The sequence below is a fragment of the Cyclopterus lumpus genome, chromosome 11, assembly GCF_009769545.1.
Source record: "Cyclopterus lumpus isolate fCycLum1 chromosome 11, fCycLum1.pri, whole genome shotgun sequence".
Classification (NCBI taxonomy): Eukaryota; Metazoa; Chordata; class Actinopteri; order Perciformes; family Cyclopteridae; genus Cyclopterus; species Cyclopterus lumpus.
Genome location: NC_046976.1, coordinates 17,057,114 through 17,084,811, shown reverse-complemented (window position 1 = coordinate 17,084,811; position 27,698 = coordinate 17,057,114). Strand labels below are relative to the sequence as shown.

General features: G+C 44.4%; 1 protein-coding gene across 2 annotated transcripts in view; it reads right to left on the bottom strand.

Moving 5' to 3' along the window:
• LOC117738950 (CMP-N-acetylneuraminate-beta-galactosamide-alpha-2,3-sialyltransferase 1-like) overlaps positions 1 to 13,595 on the bottom strand; it is a 42,858-nt gene extending 29,263 nt beyond the window's left edge. For both annotated transcript variants that reach the window (XM_034545149.1, XM_034545150.1), the window contains exon 1: positions 13,257 to 13,595. The gene's annotated coding sequence lies outside the window, so the exon portion shown is untranslated. The remainder of the gene's footprint in view (positions 1 to 13,256) is intronic.
• Positions 13,596 to 27,698: the final 14,103 nt, after the last annotated feature.

The following is a 27,698-nucleotide window of genomic DNA, read 5'->3' as shown; positions in this document are numbered from 1 at the left end:
CCAGGAACTAGTCTTCGAGCTCATGTATCGTCATCACAAAGTCAAGGCCAGCGTTACACACTTTTCCATCCGACACACTGCTTTTGCTTCATCATAACATTATTCATTAGTTTTCGACTGAGTAATACACGTCTGCTTTTTTATATAAATGTCCTGGATTCTCATTCTCTCGTTCTTTCAAATTTCAAAGAGCTCAGTTCAGAGTTTTATGATGGGGAGAAAAAACACCTTCCGTCCAGATCTCAGGGTGTTCTGTACTGCGTGCTTATTAAAGCGAACAAATGATCGGGAAATATTATAAATCCACTGCATATTCAAACTGCGTTAATAATAAATGAGCACTGAATTGTTTACGATGAACTTGCCAACACTGAAAACATCATTTCACATGTCTGCCATCCAAACATGACAACCCGTGTAAAAAGCCAACAAACAAAGCACGTACATCAATAAATTACACGTGTCCGTCATTTACACTAACTAAAATACTGCTTTCAATCCCCACGTCTTATCAAAAAGACAAATAAGCACCGCTCTAATCCCTCTGGATAATTACTTTCTTCTGTGGACACGGTGTCCTCGTCTTCTTGGATTTAGTGCATGTATGGAACGCATTCATTCACATTCATGACAGGCGGTGTTGAAGACATGGCAGTTTTATTAAGCTTTTCCTCCAGCCCCGGATATCAATCTATACTCCTGTGAATACTACCTGGACACAGGCTTACCACAGCACAGCGTAAGATGTATACCAATGTTCAAGCATTTTAAAACTGGTTTTCAATCTCAAGTTTTTGGTGTGACGCTATATTTTTTAAGCCAACTCCAATAATGATACATTGGCTGCTATTCATTCTTTTTTTGTTGTTGCAGTAACACGTGGCATGCACACACCTGATGTCCTAGCATTGGTTTATTTTTGGTCTCCAAGAACTGTGACCATGGTCTGTGAGGCTGTACTGATGCACGGCTACGAGCTAAAAGCTAACGTCGGCGTGGCAACATGCTCTCAGTGACAGTGCTAACAGGCTACAGGCGCGCAGCAGGTGCGCCGTTTACCATGTACACATTAAATTAGTGAGCTGGCGTGCTAACACCGCTAACTAATTAGCAGTAAACACACATTACAGTAGGTGGCGATCAGAAATGACGTTATTTTTGCGGGTATTCGACCTGATGTTTTCCAAAGTTGCATTAATGTTTATGAGGTGTTTTATGGTTTTTGTAATTGATGGCAATCAAGAAACAAAGATGGAAAGTAAAACACACGAGGAGTGAAGCTACAAAATAAAACAGGAAATGGACTTAACATAAAATGAATAACTTGATGAAAGAAAAAAAAATTAAAAAGCAATTCTAGACAACTGGTAACATAAAACAAAGACCACTAAAATATGATAATGCCTGATAGTCTTAAAGTCCGAGGGCTCTGAACATAGAGTTAGAAAGACTAACGTGTGAAGAGATTGTCAGCTTGTGCATCCTGTCCGTGAGATAAACGTAGAGCCAGCAGGGGGTGCTGTTCTACATGAACCTTACATAACATACCTTTGAGCTGAAAAGTGGAATTTCTGGGGATTTCTTTTTCTGCGACAAAAAAAAAAAAAAAAAAAAAAACGCTCCAAGTGCCGGCCTCATCCTCTGGAGAAGACGGTTTTATTATTAACCAGGAAATGCATTTTTCATATTCTGTTCGGCAATCTGTTTGGCATGCCGTACCTTCCCGGGGGCTCATAGTCAACGGACCCCTCGGTGTATACTCTGAATAAGTATACGGGGCTTTTAGGGCACTTCAAAGGTTTTTCTTGGGGGGGCCTCTGAAGGTTCCAGCAGGAACCCTCTGAGGCTACACCGCCAGTCTTTTTGAAGAATAGTCTGCCTCTCGGCTTACCTTTTCCACTCGCATTAACTTTGAACGCAGCTCCCATCGGGGCGCTCGCAATACTTTTTTTGAATGCGACGTCTAGCGTTTGTTTGCAGGCGTTTCGGTGCCCTGAGCGGCCTCGGCTTCACGGTGACACGCGCCGGTGTGAAGAAGCCCAACGCCAAATGTTTTAGGCCCTTGTCAGAAACCCGGTCCTCCTAAAACATGAACCGCCATTGAACGTTCGCTGTGATTTCACGTCGTGAATCGGCCAGGAAAAAGGTCAGCAAACAGCACGGCGCTCACTTCAAACCACTCTGTGTGTGTGTGTGTGTGTGCAGTCATGCACATCCCGTATACCGCCGATCAATAAGTAGTACATGGGCCAAAGGAAGCATTTCACAGGCTTTGATCACGGTGCGATGTTTGTGGTCATGCCTCGCGCGTGAGGAGGAGGTGGGGGGGGGTGGGGGGGGGGGGGAAATAAAGGCGCCGTGTCTCCTCCTTGCATCGTTAACGTTTTGGCTTGTAACCGGCGGCGACGGGAACCGTTTGAGAGATTCCGACGGATGAATACGCCGTTCATTTAGTTAGACACTCTGTATTAATGAGAATGTGTAGGGGCAATTTATTTCCTGGCAGAGTAAGTTAATCAATTAGATTTTTAGTTGTTATTTCTCCCGCGTCAAAAGATGAAGAGGTTTGAATCTCGAATCTCGGTTGAATCTCGATATCTGAACAGCCAACCGCCCCCTCGTGCGTTGATTAGCATCACTTGATGTGTTTGTTTGAAATAACGATGGGAACGCAACCTCGAGGCAGGCGCTTTTATTCACCTTTTATTCCTGCATTCAATTTGGTGGTATTCTATGTATAAAAGGCAACAATAATTAAACAATTAATTGATGCTACTAACTAAGTATTGTGTGTGTATCCAAAACCTTTTTTCCTCTGTGCCAGAGCTCAATTATTGTCCTGACTTTTACAATGACAAGTTATATTTATTACCATGGACACGCACTGACACACTGTTTTAAAATCAGCCCTATGTATACAGTATATTTAGTATATATGTCTAGCTCTTTGAGGACATAAGCATACCCAACATATTTGTGAATTTTCTTTAAAGATTCATGCCTGAAGTAGGAAAATCAATGGGCTTTGGACTGAGAGCCAAAAGCATGCTGGGAAAGTCCGTAAAGTATTGACAGACTAAACACAACAATGGTGGTTGTGATCTTTTCCTTGAAAGCCTTTTCATTTGACTCACATGACACGTTTCTGCGAGGGAAACTATGATCATTATTCTCTGCTTGCTTGTGCTGAACGTAAACGTGGAGCTACTGATTTTGTGTATTGATTATTCCACAAAAAGACAGAGTCAAGACAGAGAAAAGCACCAAGATCATATTTTGAATGGAATACAAGGAGGAGGAAAACAAAAGAAGAAGAAGAAGCTCACTGTCGTTCATGCACATCTATCTTTTCCAAGTTATGGATTTATTTTAAGGATTTTTTTGTTTTCACACACAGAGCTCTCTGACCTGCTCGATCCATAAATCACTTCCTGGTCGACCCTCGAGAGTTCGACTGAAAATGAAACGAAGCCTTTGAAGTGGCGTCTCTTCCTCTGGACATCGGAGGTCTCTGTTGCTGATTTAAACAGCAGCTCAGGACTGTTGTTGCTCATGTGTTATTGTTTGTTTCTTCAACTGTATTATGGTCTTATTTTTGTAATAATGTTTATACTCGTGAGGCACTTTTTGATCTGGCTCTACGAAAGGTGCTAAACTAAAATTCACTTTACTTAGTTGCTTACAACTAGTTATTAGGATGAATACGGTTTGGCAACTAGAACTCCTGATTAAGGAAAAAAGGACAGCTGACCCAAATTTCAGACCTCGAAGTGCAATTGTTTCTGTCAGGATCTGTAGTGTTGTGTCGTGTTTCCTGTCTTATTTTGAAGTCCTTGTCTCTCGTGTCCTCTGTTTCTCTCCACTTCCTGTCCCTGTGATTGTCTGCCCTGTCCCTGATTGTTTCCCCCTGTGTCCAATCACCTGCACCAGCCCTCTGTATTTAAGTCCTGTTTGTGTCATTCCCCTTGGTCGGTTCGTCTTGTCTAGATCGTGGAAGATCTTGTGTGTAAGACTGTTTTGGAATCCTGTTTTGGAATCCTGTTTAGCAATAAAAGTTGCTTTTCCATCGTTGACGGCGTTTGGGTCCTGTGTTTCAAGCTGCACATAACAGAACGAACCGACCAAGGGGAATGACACAAACAGGACTTAAATACAGAGGGCTGGTGCAGGTGATTGGACACAGGGGGAAACAATCAGGGACAGGGCAGACAATCACAGGGACAGGAAGTGGAGAGAAACAGAGGACACGAGAGACAAGGACTTCAAAATAAGACAGGAAACACGACACAACACTACAGATCCTGACATAACCCCCCCCTCAAGGGGCGGATTCCAGACGACCCAACACAGTCCCCCAGGGTGGGTGGAGGGGAGCCGGAGGCGGGACCAAAAGCAAGGCAGAAGAAGTCCGAAAGGCACTAGTTTTATGCTTCCACTGGTTAGAAAATAGATGGAAGTCCGTCACGCCGGGAAGCTCGGCGGGCGAGTCCGGAGAATCGAAAAGGTGGAGGAGCACCACCAGCCCGGAAACTGACCTCTTCCCCTCAATGGAATTAGGGGGGGGGAATGAGACGTGGATGCATTATGCAAAACCTCTCCCCAAGTAATATTGATTCCACATCTGATTCTGGTTAAGTTGTATTTATTGTGCACAGCTCAGAGTCTTAGGATGGGCCTTCATTTCGTTTGTGTCTCTAGAACGAACAAATACAAGCGTCAAATGTCAATTGTTTCGAGTCGAGTCTCGTGTTGTTACCTAATGCTTGGTCTGTAAATTACCATGACGTTAATACTAATTAGGTATTCATAGCATTTCGTTGGACATTGAATATCGGTGTTGTGAAAGCGGATTTCTCAGACACATTGTTCTGTTTAGGGAAGGGGGGGGGAAAGCACTTTCTCTGGCTTCCTCGGTAGAGACCAACGGAGCGCTGAAGCTGCTACTGTTTCGCCAATGTGCTGCTTTCAGTTGACGCTCGCTGTGTCGACATTGTGTTGAAGGTCGACTCCTTCTCACTCCCGACCCGTCAAACCTTGTGTTCTGAGAACACACACCACACACTCACTCACACACACACACACACACACACACGCACACACACACACACACCCTCTGGCGGGTTGTTGCTGGGGCGTTTTTTTTTCTTCTGGCGGTGCTCGACACAGATAAGACCTGCAGTGAGGTTGCACCCCAGGGAAGATGTTTTCTGGTGGTTGGAGAAAAAGAAAAAAACACGCTTATTTTTTTAGTGCAATCGAGACCTGGACTGAATTGGCGCCCAGCTGGAAACTGTTAGGGTCTGTGGTTGCTTCTCGGCTCAGACGCTTCAGCACCAAACGTTTAGTAAGTCTCACGTTTTCCTTTGATGTGAAGCCCCTTTTGTGCAATAGAACCAACGGCCTTGATGATTATCATTATTATTTAAAAAACGGATCTTTGCCAGCACCCCGTCGGTGGAGGATTACAGACACATGGAGGCACCCTTAAATTTTCCAGTGGCCAAGTCATCTTTTGTCATTTAGAATAAAGAAAAACCACGATTACGATTTTATTGCGATTATACGGTCGTTATCTGGGGCTGAGAAGACATTTCACAGGTCTCTCTTATTCACACAGGTACTGATAGTGTCATGTACCTCTAAATCCAATTTATCTCTTCTTTGCTTTTATCTAAATGTTTTTTTTAATTTATTACCGGCGCTCATTAGTAATCTACGGTACATCAGACATTACGCTGTATTTTGTGTGTCTTAATATAAACTGTTGGACCTACAAATACGTGAATCAAAACTACAGGCGTCATAATGCATCTTAAATACTATTTAAAAGGGCTGAGCTTGAAAAGAAAAGAAAATGAGAAGATTCCCAGTCAGTTTACGCATCCTGAAACCCAAATGAGCACGATAATCACACGCTGGAGGTGAGACGGCAGCAGGATCTGGGCAGGATCAGGAGGCTCGTCTGAGATGAATGACTGCAGAGAGCGAGCGGCTCATCGGGGGAAGCAAAGAGGGCAGCAGCGATATGAGTCCTGCCCGCTCTCCGTGGATGTGAAAGCTCATTCATATGTTTGCATTGGTTTCTGGGCTGCAAGACAGACGCCACATCGCCCTAAAAATAAACTCCAGTTCATCTTAATTATGAAAGAAGGTGCACTCGGCGACTCGAAATGACGAGCAAAGGCGCGTTGGGGTCGGAAAAAAAAGAAGCCAATATTGAGATTGCATTCTTTTGTTATACTGTATCATTTTATCACTATTATTATTTTTTTTTTTTAAAACCTGTCCGTTATTTGTTGTATACATAGTATGAAATAAGATAACATTTCGTACCATGCAAAATGAAAAGATATATAAAAAAGTCAAAGCGACGTTGATAACGACCTGCCACGTATAAAGATTATATAACATTAAAGTAAATATATAAATATGGCAATAACATTCAAAATATGAACCGATGGATCTGCATCAGTTGTGACCTGAACTCAACTTTTCTAAATGTTTCCCCAGTTTCTTTTTAGGTTGCATATGTATGTGAATGGCGTCAGCTGACAGGAAGTAAACATGGACCCAAGCTGTTGCCTAGCAACGCAATTCTATTAAAAAGCCCTAAAGACAGAGGGTGAATATACAGGTATATTCAGATAGACCATATGAGATCTAAAAAAATAAGGAGTAATTTGAACATTAAAGCATGTTAACATTAACTAGTAGAAACCCATATTATAAATGATAGGAGATTATGCTGGACAGTTGCCTTTCGTCTACTTTTTTTAATGTTTTGTCATCTCACATAATTTATATGAATTGACTGTGTACATTTACAGGTGACGGGGATATCGACAGTTTTCCACAGGTTGTAGAGACACCATATATGATTAAAAATATAAAAAATAAATTTAAATAGCTGCTTTTAAAATCCAGATTTTTGTATATAAATGCTGTTTATTGTTGAAGCCACTGCGTAATGAAACATGAAGAAATGTTTAAACAAGGACACACACAATGCCACACACACACACACACACACCAATCACCCTGCACAGTTCAGCAGTGTTGGCGTGACGACGTGTCAACGCCTAATGACCCTTAAGGACACAGCGAATGCAAAAGGGAGTGAACAGGTGAACGGTTACATGCAGGACTAACTAGAGATTAGAAAAGTAGATTAGATTAGGGGGAAAGAAAAGTCACCAGTAATCGATTACGGACTGTAAATGACTGTGTTTTCTCCTTCCTCGACATCGATTTTCAAATACCTGAATTTGTGCATTGAAAACCCCCCCAAAAGAATAAAAAAATATTTGACCTCTCTCATTCCAACAGGTTGAACAAACAGGCACAGGGAACGATCGCCTTCGAACTTTCTGTTGACTCATGTTTGCCAGACTGCTGACATTTCGCTGACGCTCTCCGCTAACACAGCTAACACCGCTAACACCGCTAACATCGGCGCTGCGCACGTTTTCGACTGTCAACAGAGGCAATCGTACGTTCTGACGCTGGGAGTCGTCTCATCTCGTGTCTGATGAGAGTTGTGCACGTTTGCGGTTAGAGATCGCGGCCCGGAGGAAAATAATCTGGTGACACGTGCAGCGGAGATGAACGGGTACATTCCCAGTTTACCAGTATTCCCGATACTGGTATTGGTAGCCGATGAACTCTACTTCATCCTGGTCTTTCAGTTTGAAGATGGCAACGGGGGGGGGGGGACAAATCCTAGATTCAGATGTAGAAAGTCATCTAATGAGAAGCAGAGTGTTTTCCTTTTTAACACATTGTCAGAAATGTACCTTTTGCTCATTACTTTGGCATATCCAAATTAAAATGTTTGAGTTAACATTACAGCCTTCACGGCGATAAAAACAGTAGAAAATTAAGACGGAGCCTGTCGACTTGTGATATTCACGGCGTGTCCACACGCGGACGCCAGCCGGATGTACTTCCGATGCCGATTACAGAATTACTGAAGACGGTAATTATTCATAACCATTACGGGAGCCAACGGGCATGCGTGTGGTGCGCTGAGACAGAAACGCTGTGCAGTGAACTCGGACGGATCCAGCGTAGTAGTTAATTCTCTATATCATAATCACCTGTGAATGGGTCTACGAGATAGTTATCGCCTTTTGGAACGGTTCAACACAACGAATACGTTATATCTTTTTTTTTTTCTGAGAGTGAAATGAGAAAATCAATAACCAGTCCCGTGTATTAGAGCAGATATAATTTGTATTATTTTTTTTTATTATCTTCATTTAAACAGGGGGTCACATTGCTGTTTGGGTTTTATGGCTCTTGTCTTGGTTTACTCAATACACAGCCTTGTAAAGTTATGTAACAAAATGTATTTCATTTGTTTTAATCTGTACACACAGAAAAAAAAAGCTCGGTACAGAATCAACCCTCTACAAATGCCGTGTAAATAATCTGCTCGTCGTAAACCAAATAGTCGGCTCATCTCGTTCATTTTTGGCTCTTTTCATACATAAAAAAAAAAGAAAAAAGAAGCTATTTCAAACTATGGTAATTCCAAATTCCTTTGAAGTTAACTCTGTTGACACTTCACCTCGGGGTAACCTGTCGGCTTCCTGCCGAGCTCCCCGAGGCTGCGCGAGCGTGGAGATCGTGTAGACCTCTGGAAGCTTTTCACAAACTGACAGAAGAAAAAGGGGAAGCCGAAGAAAACGAGACGCAGAAACAACCTCCGCCGTTCCTCAGACTGCCTCGCGTCGTCTACTCCGACGGTCACACGGCTGCTCGAGGAAGGAAAAAAAAAGTGTGAAAGGTCGAAGGTCGCGAGTGGTTGGACTCGGCCATCATGCAATGCCCTCTCGACCAGGGGGCTCTCGCTAAGTAACTATAAAAAATAACTATTTCAACAGGACCGTGACCTTACAAACCACAGGATGTTTGACCGTTGTGGTCTGAAGGTCTTGCTGGGAGGGGGGGGGGGGGGGGGGGGGGGGGGGCACACCAGGAAGTCCAAATACTGATCAGTATCACTGATAAGAAGTTGATCACATTTCTAAGAGAGGACTCGTCTGCTTATCTGGAGCCCCTTCGTAAAGGGGAAGATAAGAGCTGCTTTGGGCCGGTCCTGTTACTGTCTGTCACACTGTATGAATGACAGCGGCTCAGAGATGGATCTTTGAGTGATTTTAACTCTGGATTAGAATAAATGACCCGAATGACGATTTTACACTTGGCGACATATCTCAAGGTGACACGCATGGGAAATAAAGAAAAAGAAAAGTAGGAAAAATCATGCGCTTGATTTGACGGACGTGTGATCCGGATGAGCGGCGTTTTTTTTCCGTCGTGGTTCATAAAAAAAAAAGTTAAATTATCTCTTTGACCGGTACGTCGATTTCGTGTGTCTTACACTTTAAATCGAAGGCAACATTTAGCGATAAGAAGAGAATACTTTTTTTTTTCTTCTCCTTTCGACAAAGCAATAGCAGGCCCCTTTTTTATTGAAAATAAGCAGCTCATTATGTGTCTCGTATTTTGGCTCGTCTCAGGTATTCTAAGCGGGACCCGGCAGTTAAGCAAAGAGGAGGATTTACATTTCGCCCGCTCATTATTTCTGCAACGACCTCCAGAGCAAAAAATTAAGCTAAAAGTCTGTAACTGCGCAGGTCCAGTCGAGGAGATGTCCTTTCCACACACCGCAGCTGCTGTTTTCCATACTATGTTTAATTAATGAACTGTTATTAACGATGGTAGAGCGGCAGTGGCGCATTAGTGAAAGTAATGATTCTACTGTCAGTAATTAGAGCAGTGATAGGTTGTTATTAGGATTAGTCTGTAAAAAGCAGTCATTATTTTGTTTTTCCTTGGAGCCTCTCTATTGTTCCATATATTTCTCAATTGTTCATTTGCAAATTGGTTATTACTTATTGTAATGGCTGATTGAACACGTGTTCTCTCGTGTTGCATATATACGGTATTTGTAGGTTGAAATGAGACACGGCCCATGCTGCTGTATTAGAAATCTGAAAACAAAGAGGCGCGACGCGCTTCAAAAGATTACACTAATTTCTCGAAACCTTTTTTCTTTTTTAACGGCCGCTTCAAAAGACGTGTTCGGCTTCCGCGGCGTGGAAATAAACCCTAAAGGGTTGTTTTGCAGCTTCGCCCATTGGAGTGTTTTTCTTCTATTTCCCCTCTCGACTCTCGCCGTCTGTCTTCTTTTATGAGGCCGTACTCGCAAAATGCCAGGGCCAACGTTTTTGTGTGTGTTTTGTTGTTGTTGTTGTTGCTGGGAGCACCTGGTGAGTTAAGGGCTAGGCCAGGTGGTTGACTGCCAATTAGAGCGGTGGCCATGTGAGAGCTGCCCAAGATAACTTCTAATTAACAATGGACCTCCGAGGCGTAACAATTAGCCTTTCCCTCAAATAAACCCACATGTCAAACCTACTGACTAAATATATTATTTTCCCTTTTTGGAAACAAGTGCAGCAACTACAGATAGGAAGTCCCACTAATCCTCAGCAGCAAAGCCCTGTGGAGCGATAGCCTATGTGCAGCATACATAATGCATAGGTGAGTCTCCATATGGAATGAAGACATTTCTCCCCACAAGGTTGTGCAGTATATGCTGCCCGCCCGTCAACAGGACTATAAAGGAGAATGAAAGATTTAGAAGGCACTTTACATTGATGATGACTGAGGGAGCGATGCGCAAACACTCTCGGCCTAACTGATTGCAGCGGAAAAAAGCAAATAGGACAGCGAGGGGGTCAACGGCTCAGCTTCACTCCGGGAACGCCGAAAAGTGGAGGACGGCCTGTGTGTCTATCGAAAAAAATGAAAGAAAGAAAAAAGAGTCGGAACTCCCCGGGGACGGCGTGTTATTTAGATGTGTGGTCATGTAGCCGAGCTGGCCGTCAAAAGGAGGAAAACATCTGCTGCACAGTACAGTATGGTTTTACATAAGGCATCTATCCCTGTTGGAAAGCAGCAGCTGTGTGGACTCACTTCCTCCTAGCTCCTCCGAAGGCACCTGCCAATAAGCATTATCAAGCCAGCAGTCGCGGGTAAAAAAAAAAAGAAAAAAAGAAGCCGCGCGGTAATTTGACGAGCCTAATTGCAGGAGTGATGCGTAGCCTCGAAGTCGCTGATTGCGCCGCGGAAGAAGACAGCAATCATTCTTTTTTTCGCGGAAAAAAAACGGTCTTCAAATTGTCGGTTTTTTTTGTAACAATCATCCGTGATAACCGTGTGTGTGTGTGTGTGTGTGTGTGTGAGGGGGGGGGGAGTGAAAGTGGGTGAAATGCAGCATCGGGATGCCGCTTTGCTAGAAAAAAAGCTGACGTGGAGGAACCGCCGTGTATTTTTTTCGCCACGTGCAGTCAAGAGAGTATGAGAAGTCTGCTTAGAGGAGAGAGGGGAAAAAAAGGAAAAAAAGAATGGTGCTGAGGTGTTTCTTGGAAAACAGCCAGCACTGTTAAGTGGAAACAGAGGGCGAATCAAAAAAGCAAAGGAGAAGTCCAAGGGGAAAAAAGACAGTCTGTCGACGGAGCCAGGAGGCCTCGAAACAAAAGAGACGCTAACTACTAGTGAGATGTACATGCCGACCGCCACCCGGGGGACTGGAAACATTTCTGCCGTCGCGGTCTCGGTCCTAGACCTCGTTGTCAAGCAGCGCACTTAAAGGGTCTGATTGGGTCTCTGGTGAGCCACGGGGATTCCTCTGTCTGGAGCGGGGAAGTCTGGATGCCGGAGCAGAATAACTGATTGCTGCAAAGCCCGCGCTGACTTAACTTTAGCCCTGGCAGCTAAATACCGGGGGGAAGTGGGGGAGGGGTGGGTGGGGGGAATGCATCGCAGGAAAGCGATAAAACTCGAAAGTTGGGTCGTTAAAGAGGAAACTTGCACAAACTTTCGAGCGAGACGTTTCTTCCGTGCTTTGAAGTGGAAACTGACTTTTTCTCGTCAGACTTTTTCCTTGCAGCGTGTCTTCATCTGGCTGGCAGCTGGTGAGGGTTGCCGTGATTCACGGTGACACATTGCTTCTCCCATGCTCCACCGTCCACAATGGAGTTCCTCTTCCGAGGTGTCACGCAGACACTTTTTAAATGGCGAGGTATGTATGTACGGATGAGAAAGCGTGCGGGGAATGAAGACTGAAGTGGACATTATTGGGATGGGACAAAGCAACAAACGGCAATTACGGCAACTGCAATTTCCAGATGTAATTGTGTTCCTTCATAATGGATGCCACCAGGGCACCCCATAACCATCTCTGGCAGCCTCCTCTCTAAATGCTGCAGCCTGGTCCCCCCCCCCCCGCCTCCCCCTTCCCCCAAGGTCACGCCATCCAATCTGATTGGAGGGCGTGATGAGGGACCGGCCGCGCTAACGTGTTCCAATGCTTATTATTCATAATGGTTGAGGAGAGAGCTTCGTGTGGAAAATTAACCAGCCGACGACGCCTTCGTTAGTGAGTGAGGGCGTGTTGTCATGCATGCGACAGAGGAACGCGTGACACCAACGCGCAGCGATTCGTGTCTACAACTTTTTATTTAAAAAGGATTTTATGTCGGACGGAAAGCGTTGTTTTTGTGTCACGAGGGCCGCTTCCCACGAACACACTAACGTACAGCACGGATATCGCTCCTCTGCACATCTGCTGTGTGTTCAACTGTTGCTCTCAAGTCCACATGGTGGACGGAACAAAAGTCTTTTTGAAGAGACAGAGGGCTGAGTTATCCAGCAGCCCCCCCCCCCACCCCTCCTCCTCCTCCTCCTCCTCCTCCTCCTCCTCCTCCTCCTCCCCAAACCACAGAACCCAAAAGCCAAGAAATGAAAAACAGCTCCCCAGAAAGAAGAAGTTGCTTCTTTTTTTTTTCTCAACACGACTCCATGTTATAAGGTCATCAATGACTATCAAGAGACATGTGCACACACATGCTCATAATGAGAGCTGGAAAGCTCATAACTATGGAATATGAAATACAACCACTCATAACTATACGCATGAATCTGCAGGTGTTTAAAAAAAGAAAAGAAAAAGAAAAAAGAAAAATCTATACCAATTTCCAAGACAACAAAAAACACGCTGTCCCTTCTATTAAACATGTTCATATTTCAGCAGATGATTTTGAATATTTTTTTTTGGGAGAAAGTTACGGTGCAACATCTGGTCAGCGGCACTTTAAGACTTTAATCCTGCACGCGCGCCCGCTCCGTTTTAAGGCACCGCGATTAGCAGCTTTACGTCAGTCCACGCGTCGCGTCTCCGTACTCACCAGCAAGTGGAGCCGCGGCTGCGAGCGGAGAGAGTCCCGGTATTTCCGTGCGGTGAGGCGGCGGCTCCGCGGAGAATGAAACACGCGAGCTCACCAGCGCAGTCAAAGCGCGGAGGGTCCAATTTAAAGGGGGAGGAGGGGGCTCCAGACTGGCAACCTCGCACCGGTACCTTTTTTTTTTTTTTAAATCAGAAAGCACCGGGAGGTTTTTTTTGTTGTTGTTTTTTTTTACTCCCCTCCTTGAACACGCACGCCCGTGCGTTATTCTGCGAAGGAGGAGGATGCGGACGGTTCCTCCTCCGCGTCCTCGCGGTGCTCGCTCCCCGGCAATGAGAGGCGCTGACCATGAGGGGCTCAACACTGCTACGCCCATCAGCATCCTCACTCACACACACACACACACGCACGCGCACACACACTCTCACACAGATTTTTTTTTTTTTTGGCATGCGTGACCAGGTCCTGCTGTTAGCCTCCAGCTCATTGCTGCATGCAGGAATAAAGCATCCGTCCACCTCTGTCCCTTTCGTGTAATTGCAGATGGTCTCATATCATTAAACACTAATAAGTGACTTTGGCTAATTCATCACGTCTAATGTTCTACATGCATTATCACTGTCGGTGAAACTTTACAGTAAATCCCACGTCGTTGGATCCATACGATGACTATATATTTGCAGACGTTCTAAATTTACTTCCAGGATCACTTCAGCCTGTTTCCACACTAATAGGATGATAGAGGTGACTGCTAGATTAACTGCAGTGAGTCTATAAACACCCACGCTGAAGTTCAATCTGCCATAATAGCCTGCGGTCCTGCAGAGACCTGTTGGTCAGATCCCCCCCCTCCCCCTCCCTTACACTAAAACCTCACGCAGGAATTGATTCAAAATGTCTGAATAATCATTTATGTCAGCTTTTATCCTTCGAAAAAAGTAGACTAAATGGTGTTTTGCTGGTCTGTTTGAACCTGCTTTGTTGTGTACACAGTGACTACTGAGTGAAAAGAATGTCCTTATAAATCTGTGATTGAATTTGATGAGCCAATTTAAAAACAACAAAAAACACGACATGCCGTTTCTTCAATAAACAAACAAACCTGCGGGCGAGAGATATGTTCTGACTGCACACAGGAACAAAATAGATTAACCCCTGTTAGTAATTCAACTCAATTACCATAAAAAAAAAAAAAGCATACTGCTGTCGGAAGAAAATAGCAATACATTAAGTTGAAAGGAAGTGCACAGTTTCTCTTTACCAAGGGCAAGACTGCATCTGGCATCAGCGCTAAGCTACTTTGCATTGCAGGGGACATGCACACACATGCACTTTTGCAGCTACGCCCCGGGGCCCCGGACCCAGAGGCCCTTGAAAGCCACTCTTTGCATGCAGATAAATTCATCGTTTGATAGAACATTTCCTCTCCGGTTGAGATTTGCATGCCGTCTTAGGTTCAACAGATGGGTGGACTCTTGGCTGGATGGGGACTTGACAGGCCAGCTGAACATACAGGATGGAATGCCGGCTGCTGTGTGTGTGTGTGTGTGTGTGTGTGTGTCGGGGGGGAGCTTGTATTACACATGTTGTGGGGACATAACGCTGTTCACACAGTCACATTGTGGGGACTCTCCTTCTTTTTAGGGGACACAATGCCCAAAAAGGTAATCATAACATTGTTGGTTGAAGGTTAGGGTTTAGGTTTCAAGTAGCGCTTATGGTGAGGGGGAAAGTCTCCAGGAAATTAATTTCAGCCAAAGTTATGTCCTCTAAAGTGATGGGAACACGACTATGTGTGTGTGTGTGTGTGTGTGTGAGTGTGTAGGGCTCTGGTGGGAATGGAGTGTGTGAGAGTATGTGGGGATGTACAGCCAATGTGTTTAAACTGGGAGTAGGGTGATGGAAGTAGAGCTTGAATTAGACTGATGCTCTGTAAAATCTTCTCCTTTCTTGCTTTTGGCAATATCTGTGGCGGTGGTGTTTGTGTTGAATATGGTGGCATGCGTTGCCATGGTGTTTTGCACCAAATATAGCCACTGGCTCATGATACTTTGTTTGAAATGTTAAATGCACTCGTCATGGTTTCTTGTATTTTCTCTATTGACAATTTTACAGGCTATTTATGTAAAGTAAAAATAATAAGAGACGAAATAGAAACTCTTGCTTGTTAGGACATCACAGAGCGGATTTGAATATAATTCAAATCAATATTTAAATTAATGATGGTTTGCAATTTGCAAAGGACTTTTCATTAAGCACATTTTCTTTTCTAAGCTTTCGTGGTACACATGCAGTTTGCATGAAAACTGAGGCATATTTAGCACGTGCAATTAGTTAGAAAATGAAGAAGATTAATTAATGTCAGGCAAGGACAAGAAAAAGCAGGATTCTCATTTCTAACCAGCATTAATTTAGCTGGCTGAAATCAGCTGTAGCTATAACGAGCTAATTAAGGTCATAATTAGATAACTGACAGTCCAAATGCGTCTAAATATGCTCTCTATGGATAGATACATGATACTAAAAGACTGAGGCTACGCCCGCATGTCCCAAAGCCTCAAGAAAGAGCGCCATGCTTTGAAGCAAATCTTACAATGTGGCCAAATGGTGGAATTATAATTCCCGGGTCCGGTATCGGTGCAATTGGGTCCAAAAGGAGGCGTTCCTATAGACTTTCATTGGGGAAAGAGACATCTGAACATAGGCGTATAATACTTTTGAGGTAAAAACACTTGAAAACCCCTTACTTCAATCATTGGGTCCGACAAGTTGCATAAATAGCTGAATCCATTCAATTCATGGGAACGAGCCCCTGAACCAGGAGTCAGAGGAGGGGTCAAAGTGCGCTTGCTCTATGGGCCCCATTGATGCGTCAAACTTCTTTTGCTTGCAACTTTTAGGGGAATTAATTGGGCGCCGCCTCCATCGCTGAATCCAGTTCTCTTCATATATACATCTCTGTGTGTCCCAGGAAAACAGTTAATGAGCCACGTAGAAGACAAAGGGAAGATACTTGTTCTTGTATTGCAGGGTAAAGATAGGAAGTCGTACAAGAAAGGACTTGTAAGGTCAAACTCGCTCAGCTTACTCGTCCGTACGTTCCTATAATGAGGTAATCACTTTTAAACGTGACACGAGAAAAGACTTTCGATATTAGCGTATAGCCTAATCTTTATCTGCAACTGTGCAGAAACATCTTTTAAACAAAAGGAATAGCGAGCAAGAGAAAGAGCTGTTGATTTAGAATTAAAATGTCAACAGTATGAATGAATCTTCAAAGCTTCTATCTATTCAGTAAACGTCCAGAATTGTGTTATACGGGTGGGTTTGATACGGAGATCACTTCGTATCGTATTTTCCGAGGTCCATTGACGGATGGCGCTGAACTCCACGTGACTCCATGTGAGCAAATACGCAGATAACCTATTTAACGGAGGAGGAAGCTGCTGCGAACATGACCATCATCTTACCGTCTAAATAATGCACCCTTTAACGTAGCAGGTCGCTCTCTGCTGCCTCGAGAAAGAAACGTGCCGACCCAAGGGCGTATACACATTGGGTGCTGAGTGTGACCTACGCCTACTTACCGTTGCTACGCTATCTGATTGGACAACCGCTGTTCAGGGACCGGGTTTAGGTGAACTGTCAGCGAAGACTTTATTTGTGTGGCAAAATTGCTTTGGAGGACACTTTCTTCCAAAAGTCTTTTAGAATTTAGATTAACGTCTTCGTTTGTTCGATTGGCGTCCTCGGTTGATTTATTTTCTCAGTGGCACGCCTTTGTCCCTTAAGTCATGACATTTTAATGTGGGGGATAATGTCAGCGCGTAATTACAAAAAAAGAAAAAGAAGATTGGATTTGTGCAGTGCCAATGTTACTCTGAAGGCCCGGTACAGGCCAATCAATACTGTGAACATTAACTATTCTCTCCAAAAGGTAGCCCGGAGATATTCAATTATCAATGAAGGGAAGATAGTTTCTGTGATGATCATTTTGTTGTCAGGATGTGTACCTTCAAATTAGTTATATTTTTTTATTACACATACCAGTTGTGAATCAAGGAGGTGTGTTCGCCAGGAGAAAACGGTTCAGCTCGCAGTCAGCACTTTCAGAATTGTGTTTTGCCATTAGACATCACGGATTAGAAGATGAGAACAATATTTATCCTCTTGTTTCAAGTCACTGATGCGGACCGAAGTGTCCCGGAGGTGCAGGAACGGGATCAAATCTGCACTGTATTGGTATTGCAGTGGGTTCAGTGTACTGGATCCCCGTGTGTACAAATCCTTATAGGAAAGCATAAATATTATTAATAACACTTACAGAAAGAAAAAAAAGGAGTTTCAGGTGGATTCAGTAGATTTTATATTGCCAGCTAGTTTGGGTTGGTACAGGGATGAGGTAAGTTCATTCATTTCCATATCTGGGGCTGATACTTTGGGCTCATTTTGAGCATCCTCACAGTGGAGAATGATAACAGAAGACACAACTGACATAGTATTCAATCTAAAAAAAAAAAAAGAAAACATGTTGATAACATAATAAAAGACTCTCACAATAAGACAAGAAGTTTTTTTTTTTTTTTTTTACAAGAGTGCGTAGTATGCGATACATCCCGGGCTTCAACTGCAGTATCTGTGCACTAAATAGCAATATCTCCCAGCATGAGGCGCTCAGCCCTCTGGCAATCTCCTTCTCACACAGATCCAAGGTCACTTGGCTAACTACAGTATCATCTCACAATGCAAAAGGATTACCAGTGTGTTGGACCGCTCCTCACTATCGCTCTACTTCAACAGACTCTCCATCGTGGTCTCCGAAGGTCGTGTGCCCTTTGATATTCAGTGTGTAAAGTGTTGTTCTCATCCTCACTGTTTTTACAGATGCACACCTGATTACACCTAAAAAAATGAACCGGGATGCTTCTTGGCTCTGCTCCAAAAGGCTGTTTCACCTCCTCCCACTCCTCCTGTTCCTCCTTCAGTGTCGAAGGAGAGAAATCCACATGGCAACCTTTTTCCACAGATTATTGTGCGGGCAGGAAAATCCTCGTTGTCACAACAGTGCAGCGTCACATCAGTGATTCGGGGAGACAAACTCACGTTGTCTCGACTGTGCGCCTCACAGCGGCAAACTACTCCGGATTTGTGTGTATACTGTAACCGATAAATTAAAGTTTGTGTCATATAATTTAATTGCCTTATTGGCATGTTGCTGTTTTGTAGCTCTCCAGCCACGGGCAATTAGGATTAGACAGAGCGAGATGTGAAGAATTGAGTGTTACGGACCTGAATTCAGCCTCAACCAATTCAGCGGCGCGAAGACGCCCAGGAGTATTTTTACAGAGCGGATTATCAATTCACCGCTGCCAGGAGAAAAAATAAAACATCTCTCCAGTGGGAGATGCCGTTATTTAAAATCTTTGTCCAATTATATTACGCTTGCAGGGGCAGCTTGTCTGTGTGTGTGTGTGTGCGTGCAAGACATGCAGGTTTATTGGGCGTACGCAAGAGGCGGGCACTGAGTACTGGGCATGCAATCAAAAGTTGTAAGTGTTTGCAGTCAGTAAAACTAGTTGGAGAGGTACACGGCTGCTGAAGGGGGTGAGATGAGGAGCACGGGTCTCCGAGGAGGGCGTCGGAGTCGGTCTCGTTGATGGGAAATCATAATCAAAAGCATTAAGGGTGCTGAGGGTGAAGACAGAAATGCAGCGTGTAGAGTCTCGACAGCTGGCCTCTGGTTGAAAATAATACGGCTTTTGATCTCTGTAGAGTAGTTTTTGTTCCTGGAGTCCAATGTTGTCGATTTGTGAAAGTGCCTCGGCATCGGACGGGTTCCCGGCATGTTATGACACTTGGCCATGTCTGATTGTGTCACTTGGCCAAATTGATCGCGCGGCGTGCTTTATTATTATTATTATTATTATTACAGCGGAGAGCAAAGTTCACGTAAACTTTTTGCGAGAGACTTTGAAAAGCGAGTTTGAAATGAAAAACGAGGTCCGAAGCCTAAAGGCCGCACGCTGATAGCCGAGCAGAAGGGAGGCCCGCGATGCGGTTATCGGTAGCGGGGCTAGAAATGTGATGTTTGTCCTTCAGGATGGAGCTAAAGTAAAGACCGTGGTCTCATTAAAATCAAAAAAGCATTTCTCCCCTTGGGAGCATGACTGTTCTTGCAAAACTCCACGGTAATCTGCTGTTATGACAAGATTGCGAGAGAGAGGGGGGGTTGGGGTTGTGTAGGGGTGGGGGGGGGGGGGGCATTTTACGACTGACTGTGGTGCTGGAGGAAAAGATCATTTGACTTTCCAAAATGGAAAAGGGTCATTTCCGAGTTGGAGAAAGTCAACAGCCGCACTGTAATTAGACAGAGTAGTGCGTTGAGCTAAATGCTAACGTCAACATGCTCACAGTGACGATGCTTCTGACTTGACGAATGGCGCTATGAAAAAAAAATCGGGGCGTCGCCAAGATTACCCCAATTGATCCTGACGTAAAATTGACGTTTGCAACAGATTTTGTGGCAACCAACGTGGCTACATGTTGATTTTTGAGTGGATAAGTGAGAACGTAGACCTGCTTAGGATCATTCCTGATCTTGAAAACAGGTAGAGGACGAAGAACAATAACAGGTTGCTTTTGCTCATGGGGAGGGGGGGGGGGGGCGACCCATGGGTTTTAAAGGCAACCGTGTTAAAGCAGGCGGGCCCCCAGTCGATAGCGCCCAACCTGTTATGAGTTTGGGCAACATCATTGCGTATTGTGGTATGTTGAGATTCCGGGGAAAGACGACACATTACAATATCGAATTATGACCCAGTCCTGAAATCTGATGGCATTTTTTTTCTAGGCCTGTCGTATGCCATATTGCTTTCCATTTTCAAACCGCTGGGACACACACACACACACACACACACACACACACACAAAACAACGCTGTTGGGGATTCTGGGACCACATATCCCCTCGACCTCCCACCACTCGCTCCACCCCGAGTCCCCTCTTCTTCCCGTGTGTGTGTGTGTGTGTGTTTGTGTATTTTTTTGTGTGTGTCTTTTCATTATTTCTTTCCTTTTTTTTTTCTCTTTCAGACTCTCGACTCCTCAGCCGGAGTGCGGCCGCGTCGCCGAGGTACTGACGGGCTCCTTTTTTGCTCAGATTTGCTCAGAACTTCAAAGAGTGTTTTGACATGTACACTCGGGAGGCCCACACAGGGAGGGAGCGTGTCTCCAGCTGAGACCTGAGGACAGCTTTTATTAAAGCGCCGCGTGCATCTACACTATTAACATTCAAAGCACCCGGCTGACTCTTTGAATTAAAAGTGCCATCACTGTCACAGCAGCTCCAGTAATAAAGCTTTTACTGCGACGTCTGACTGACGAAGGAGTGTTGAGACAAAGGGCGCGCGGCCTACATATCAATGAGGGAGCTCTTACTGGCATTTCATTTGACATTTGACACACCGGAGGCCCCGTCTTTGTCCCAGCTGCCGTGTTTGCGTCCGTCCTTTTCCATTTGAAGCGCCTTTTAGCTTTTTAGATGAGGCATTAAGAGAGCGAGTGCATGTTTAAAAGGAGGAATGCCTTTTTTAGTATTTAATTTAGCACTTCTTCACACATGACAAGTCTGCATTGAAAAAAAGAAGAAGCTTTCAAGCCTCTCAGTGCACTTGAGATCTTTTCATTTCATCATGAGACACACACCGGGGATTTCTGGCTTGTCTTTTTATCTACGCAGACCCCCCCCACACACACACACACACACACGCAACACTCAATTTAAGACAAAGCTCAAGAGTACTTTAAAATATATAAAACTGCAGACGAATGGATTACGATCGAGACAAAACACCAATGAGTATAGTGAATGACCTGAACACAGAGATATTTACTAGAGTAAAAATAAATCAAGAAATCGCTCCTCTGATCTTGTTTCGTATTGCATGTGTACCGAAGACAGAGGGTTTTTTTCTTCTTCTTCTTCTCATAACTGAGCCGGAAGACAAGCCCGTGTATATATATATATATATCGAGCAAACAATACCAGAGGAACCCGGCTTTGTGGGCTGGATTGAGGACATGATGAATGTAACTTTTTATTTTCTTGTCAAACACAAGGTTACACAACTGAATGTGTATTTGAACAGGCTTACGTCACCTTATAGAAGTTGAGATGGATAACGTGTTACCAGGGCGACACAATGAACACAATAGTTTCCTTTTTTTTTACGTTTGCATTGAAGGGAAACATTGCGTTCCGGTTTGCCGAAACCGATTTCAAACTTCTGTGACTTTTAAAAATTAGCTTCCTTCAAAACATCCAGTGAGATGATGGCAGTTTTTGGTAGACTCACACTCGTGGAAACTGGTTGAAGCTTTTTTGAGAGATTCCTTTTGAGGTCTACTGTACGTTTGTCATCGGAAAGTGGGTTCGTGGAACGACACGGATTAAGATGTCCTTGTGAAGTAAGTGCAGTATAGTCAGTGAGGAGGTCCCTGCTTACCTTCTTCTGCAGGATGAGATTTGCATGGAAGCCAATGATGTGTGCGTCCCCTGGGTGTCTCATGCTGTCCTAATAGCATTACCGAGGGGATCGGGCTACCTGGTGGCAGCTGATCATAATGGGTTTGGACCAGTGTGTCAGTGGGATCCCCCTCCCACCTAACAAGAGCTGAACAGCCAGCAGGGGGAAAAACAGTTATTTCGGAACTATTTTACTATGGAAACATTTTTGATATAACAATGAGGGATTTTCACGACACAATTGAGAGGATGTGTCGCCAACTTAAATGAAAAGACCGAGATAACATTGTATTGATTCTACTAACAAGCATTGCATGTGTTGCAACGCCAGATTTATCCATTGTTGTCCTGAAAACTATTAAGAACACATCAACGAGCCACATTGTTGCACTGGTCCTTCATCACATTGAGTCCCACATGCACCGTTCTGCTGCATCTTTGATCCTCATGCAAAAGTGTTATTGCGGTCTTTTTACTTCCTGCTTCATGATTACTTGGATTACATACAAATTGATTTTGTGGGATGTGTACGAATATATCAGCGCGTTCATTTCCGTATGTCAAAGCAATGAACGCTGAACGAGAACAACCTGAGTAAATAAATACTCCGTGGTGCACCAAATGGGTTTTCATCCGCAGCTAGAAATCGTTTTCCGAAGAACTGTATTTAGATCGTCTACTCCTGGTTCAGTTATGTTTGTCGATATGCTTTTGTTTTTGCAGCTGGGCACAGTTGAGCACTGTGGAATTATATTTTAACAAGTTTCTAACGTCTTCAGTATGGGAACCACTGGGTTTTCTGGTGCCACACACAGGGCACTGGGAACGTTTTTTATATATCGGGAGACAAGACGTACTCATTTTTGCTTTTGGTTCTTTAAATTATGGAATTTTGTCACGAGGAAATCCCAAAAAAGGTATGCTCTTTCTTGACTTATTCATATAGTAAAGCAATGCTGCAGCTCTAAACCCCCGCGAGATAATTACCTGTAACCATCTTCCGTGAAACCACCGTATCACAGAAGCCATTATGCGCCTAAGACAGGTGAGACGGGTAAACACCAGCGTGCGAGCACTGCCATGTTACTTTAACAGCCTCGCACAGCTGCAAGATGTCAACTCAACATATCAAATTTGCTGTATTCCAAAAAAAAAACTCAATCTGAGCCATCTCGGGGGAAAAGCTCGGGGTCAATATCTCACGACACTCATCTCCAGTTTGGTATTAACAGAAGAATTGGCGTCGCGAACCTGGCCGCGTTGTTTTGATTCACAAAAGAGTGCTGATAAGAAGAGTAGAGAATAATACACAAGAAAATCCACTCGGACACTTTAGTTTCCCACCAACATCTGAGCTACTTGAGAGCTGCTTTCTCGCTCCATAACATTTGGCACGCTGTAACTCACCTTGGAAGTGTCTTTTTGTAAACACTGTTACGCAGCTGCAGTAATTACAACAGGCTTTGGGGGGATTGAAGGCGCTCCCTTCCTCAGATGGTTCCGTCGTTTGCGTGCCCATTAGAGGTAATTGGATTATTCCTACTCTGTTTATCTCTTAATTCCCCACATCTGTATAGTTGGTTGGGGGGACGCAGATTGGATGGAGAAGCACAGGATCTCACCAAGGGGTTTCTGGGAAGAGTTCCCACAGCGGGATCTCCTCCCTGCCCGTCAGTCTCCGGGGGAACTCGCACCGAACATGTGAAAATAAAACCGCCCGAGAGAGGGAAAGACAAGAGCTTATCCATCCGCTAGCGTGCACGCGGCGACGTGCAGGACAAGCTTTGAAGCGAGCGTTTGATTCTTATTTTTTTTGACGTGACACATTATTTATTACCCCCAGATCTGACCAGAGCTTCACATTTTTTTGCATCTCAGACACGAGGCAGCAGATCGATAAAGTTTGTGTTGTGAGAGAACGCAATCCAAAAGCCATCGATTTTTTTTATTTTCAGTGCAGCGAGATTGATTTAACAGGCTAAAAATAGTTTTCGCTTTAATTTAGGGCCATTCATGATGTGTTTTCTTCTTCTTCTTCTTCTTCTTCTTCTTCTTCTTCTTCTTCTTCTTCTTCTTCTTCTTCTTCTAACTCTGTGTTTCGGAGTTGCATCTGGATTTTTTATCTTTATTTTTATATTTATCTGCATATTACAGCTTCAGGTCTACAAGTGTGAAAAGCAATCCCCTCGAACCGTGTAACGCTGTCACGCTGCTTGACTCCCCTCTTCTCTGCGAGAACACAATGGAGCAAGACCTTGGCTTGCAAATAAATTGTGGCTGCCAGAGTCCCTGAAAAAAAATACATTAACACACTCTGCAGGCGAGATGCTCACCTTCCTCCCTCTCCACCCCCACCCCCCCCCCCCTTTTCCCCACTATTTCACTTTAATGCTGTTTATACATTCTTTGTCTCTCATTAGTCGAAATTCTTCCTCCAGTGCTCCAAATGCCGCCGATTAATTATGCATTTAGAGACAAGTGCAAAAGCAGCCTCTACATCACAATAATGAATTAATGATCTGCACTCGGAAGATTGTCATGTACGACCTACATTGGGTCTCAGAATTGTTTAATTTTTTCTATTTGAAGCTTTGAAGAGAATTAATTACGCTCCAGAAGTCGATCCTCACGTTAAAATCGATCCTCGGTTGTAAAGTGCCGAGAGACTGCGGCAGCGGGGGGGGGGGGGGGGGGGGGGGGGGGGGGGGGCTTCAGGGCTCGTTTACGGGACTTAAACACAACAGTCCGGGACACCGACAGTCACCCTGCTCCCCCCCCCCCCCCCCCCCCCCCTGCCTCTTTCATCCATTTACTCAGCTCGATGTCATTGTCACTTCCACTGAAGATCCAGATGTGGTGCGCGTCACACACGGCTCCGGGTGACCTTTTTCTCAGAGTGTGTGTGTGTGTGCGCCATGTGTGACAACATTTCTTCTTCTTTTTTTCCTTTTTTTTTTTGCATGCAGCGCTCATCTGGCCAATTCTTAATATTGAAAATGAAACACAGATTGCAAGGTTACACCCATTGTCAAGAGGGACAAAGGAGTGCGGCGGAGACGTCTTGCATTGACTACATCTTTATACATCTTTTATCTTTCAACCTTGGCAGACCTTGAAGCGTTATCTCCGCATGACTGGCGGCAAGACAACGGCCTTTGGTTTAGGACGACAGTCTCAAAGAGATGTGCTAGTGGGTGGTCTTTCTTCTCCGAGGTCCTTTATTTTCGTCTTCGGAAAAGCCTTAGCGAGCCGCAACGGAAGCTCGGGACACGTTGGGGTAAACACAAAATCTGCTTTTATGCAGCACGTGCGCGTACAAACAATGATATAACTCCAGGGCCCGCGTGGGCCACGTGCCGCGCAGCGCTCACAGAGAAGCCAATCCGACTCCGTAAATGTCATTCTCACTTATTATAAATAGCGTCTTCATCGGTTCACCAGTCCACTGATTGTATGAATTACATTTCCCCGGGGTTGGAAAAAGTCATTTTTGCATCGCCCTGGTTTACACAGCGGTGAAGAGGGACGTCCATTTATTCTCTCTCTCTCTCTCTCTCTCTGAACTGCCTCAGCGCTTCCCATCAGTTCCATCCTCTGTCCCCACTTCCACTTTGTCAAAACGCTGAGTCCACACCCGGAGTTGACATCTTTGGCGACTGTGGTCTGACCCCCTAACCCCGACCCCACCTGTATGAAATCTCATTAGCTACCAAAACGCTCGCTAAACAACGTGGAACTTAATCCCGTCCGATGTGCATCTTTGGATCTTTGGCTGTGTGCTTTTTTTTCTTCTTATTTGCTCCTGAAATGAGTTTCACAGATGGAGAGAGCGCCGGGGTGCATCCCCGACTGTCTTTGAGTCTTTTATCTCCGGTGCAATTCAGTGTCGGCGCTGGAATAAATGTATGACTGGAGGCAAAAGGTGAGCCAGACAACCAGAACTGTCAGCATATCCGATTTAATGTATAGTGTTTGTGGCTGTGAAGGAAAATATATAATTCGTATTGTATTTTTCTGTCTGACATTTCTTTCTCTCTCTCTCTCTCTGTGTGTATGCGTGTATATAATATATTTCAGAGCATATTTACAATTAGAAATCCTAATGGAGAAAGTAAAACAATGAAAAAAAAGAAAAGAAAAGACGAAATCGCTCCGCTTCATGTTTATTAATTATAGGCGATACGCCTTCTAGCTCGCAAGGGGAGGGGAGAAAAACACCACAATTTACTGCACCACGGCACAAGAAATTCCTCCTTGAGTGTTGTGGTTTCAGGCTTGTTTGTGGATTCAATGTGTGTCTTTCATTTTTATTGAGAGAGAGAGAGAGAGAGAGAGAGAGAGGAGGGAAGAGGATCTGATATTCAATATACGGACAAGATGGAAAGCCGACGCAGATGTCCGGAGTGAAAAAGAAGTTTACAATGTTGGGCTGCTCACACGCAAGGCCCTTGGCTGCTGGAATCCTGCATCTCAAGATTGTTTAATATATATTTTATATAGTAAACAACTCTTGAGATGATCCCTCAGCACGAGGGACAAGCGGTGTAATTGATGTGGAGCAGAATGCGTCATTTATTTCCCAGCCATCGCGATCAAATCAGCCGCTTCTCCACCGTTTTGGGAGGCCGACGTCGTACCTGCGACGGCAGCAGAGTCCTGACACGGCGGCTCTAATCCGTCCCCAGGATCAGCGCCTGAAATTCACTGATATTCAAATATATTGCATAATCAGCGCTTGTTCAGCAGGAAATGAATAGAGAGGCTTTTCCTTTTTCTTTCTTCATTTCAGTGGAACCAAATAGGCCTTGAACGATTTCCATAAATGAAAACAAACATTCCTCGGCGTTCAGTAACCCACCAACCGCTCACATTTTATATTCTTCCCCGTCATGGTTTGTTTATTTTTAATCTCCTTTGTTAGCCGTCATTTAACCCCCTCCCCCCCCCTCCATAATGTGCTCACCTGAGAGTACGACTGAGTGGCAGGCAGCATCAGCCGCCAGCTGCATGATGACACATGAATATGGAGGAAGAAGAGAGTGCCTTTTTCAGGACAAAACCAATTACTTGAGCAGATTTGGAGTCAGACGATGGACACGCAGGTCATTTCATATCATTTCAATGCCAATTTTTTTTGGCATTTTTCTTTTACAATATAGAAATACAGACAGCTTGGGTGAAGGCCCAAAAGCGTATAGCAGCGAGAGGAGAGACAAAGGCAAGAGGGAACAGAAAGCGTGCACTAGCATGACGTGAGCCCATATTTCTTTATGGATTCTCCGGGATCAATGAATGCGTCCCCCCCCCCCCCCACCCCCCCCCTATTTGTGTGTTTGCGTCTAATGCTTTGGTAGTCGTTTCACAAGCGACGGCGGCGGTGTTGTTATTCAGGATCACGACTGTGGAAAATGGGACGATAAATAAAAACCAGGGGGGTCTGTACCCCCCCACACCCGCCAAAGAGAACTTTTCTTCTTTTATTGTATCGCCTTCAAACACGGGGACCTCCTGGGAGTTCACAAATACCTCTCTGTCCCTTTTTACGAGGGGAAAAGGTCCATGTTTCCTCTGCCACACTGGGTTATTTCCTCTATTTCGGTATATGGCTTTTTGAATAGCGATATTTAAAACAGTTTGATATATGTTTGTTTGGTTATTTTGATGATTCCCGAAGTCTTAACGTTCATTTTGATCTCGTATTCAGATTCGAATCCTTCGCTATTATATTTCGTGCGTGCTTTCTTTCGTACTTTTACAGTGATTTCGCGCAAACCGGCGGATGCATGGCGGAGGAAGTGGAGCCGTGGAGTCACTACAAGTGACCTTATTCACATATAGCAACATATTTCATTGATAGAGCTAACTTCTGACACATTTATAATACTTGCATATCTATATGCATTAAGCAGACACATAGCCACA